We start from the raw sequence: 1637 nt of genomic DNA, 5'->3' as shown, positions 1-1637 counted from the left end.
AAACCTGGTCACTCAACTGAAAAATATAGGTCATATCCAGCATCTGAAGTACGTCTGGTAATGTGCATTCAGATATGCATCATCTATGCCAGTTTGGACCTCCTCAAAAAGTTAAATCTAAAATGAAGGTCAGATCCAGCATTGAAGCAAGTCTGATTATGTGTATCCCTAGATGCATCATATAGCTTTGGTCCATGTAGGGCTTATAGTTACTTGGGATTAGACTTCCCCAAAAAATTCTTAACTTGGTCACTCATCTAGAAAATGTAGGTCAGATCCAGCATCAAAAGCATGCATCCCTAGATGCATCAAGTTTGGTCACTAAAGGACTTATAGTAACTTGGGAATGAATCTGCATAAGCTCATCTCGACTTCATGAAGGTGAGCTATAAAAAATCCTTACAACAGAAAATTCCTTAAGTAACAGAGTTCATTATAACAGTTTTACTTCATATACATAATTCACATATCACACTCACCTACTCTATAACTCTGAATCAATTTATTTCTATTAAATTTTGGATTAAATATATTATAAGAGTAGTCCTCCTTTGCTGTTCTAGACATTGTGCATTGTACAAAATAAAAATATTTTAATGTTGCCTTTCCCATGGTTGGCAGTGTCCGACACACGGATATTCTTATGTTGGGGTCCTGAATTTCCTGTTTATAGATATATTCGTTGGATATACCAGTTTTTTACGGTACAAAAACTGAATTTTTCTAAAACTATATGCATGTATATGTGTATGTGTGTTGAGTTTATTCATCTCATACCTTCCTCACAATCTTTTCATATATACCATTTTTGCATGCACAGCTTTTCACAAGTTATCTCTCCTTGCCCATTAAATGAAATTCTTATTCACCAAGAAAATTCTTTACAAATCCTAACCATACATAGATTACATAATTCTGGAATCATACTCACTTAAACAATGTTAAGCGAGTTAAACCCTGCCAAATAATTCCAAAATCTACCGAGATGATATATGGATATAACAAACAGCAAACAAGCTCAAAGTCCATTGAAACAATACAAATCAGGAGCAGAGCAAACACGGACCTCTAAAAAAATCAGAGGTGGGATCAGGTGCCATGGAGCAGTAAGCATCCCCCATCCACCGGTCACACCCATCGTGTGCTCATTGTCATGGTCTGGCAAACAGAAAAATCTGCAGACAATTCAGTGTTGAAATGATGGCTAACCATACTTCAATGTCTCTATATGCAGAGTTGCCAATGCCATCATCATGAAATGAAGACTTATAAAAGGGTCAGAAGGCTGCTTAGGCCCTGTCTTCTAAGTTTTCCTAGAATGGACATTGTAGGCGCAACTTCTAGTCCTAATTTTGATTTGTATTCATAAATGATGATAGTGGCCAAAATGCATGTAGGCAACACCATTTGTGATTTATCTGTTCTCCAAAATTGGGAGTGCCATATAACCTGCCTTCTTCTAATGTACATCAAATAAAGTTTAATCATTCTATACCTCAAAGCATTCAAGGTACCCGAACATAAAAAAACAGATGGAAAGACAGACACAAAAAGATGAGCATAAAAAATACTCATAGTTGCAACAGTCAAAGGAAAATAAATCTCCATCAACTTTGCTGTTGGGTATAAATTCATCA

This window comes from Saccostrea echinata, unplaced genomic scaffold, assembly GCF_033153115.1.
Source record: "Saccostrea echinata isolate AGI-Se365-2 ecotype Australia unplaced genomic scaffold, CSIRO_AGI_Sech_v1 ptg000027l, whole genome shotgun sequence".
NCBI classification, from domain to species: Eukaryota; Metazoa; Mollusca; class Bivalvia; order Ostreida; family Ostreidae; genus Saccostrea; species Saccostrea echinata.
The sequence above is the reverse complement of the archived record's forward strand: the minus strand, read 5'-3'. Positions refer to the sequence as shown.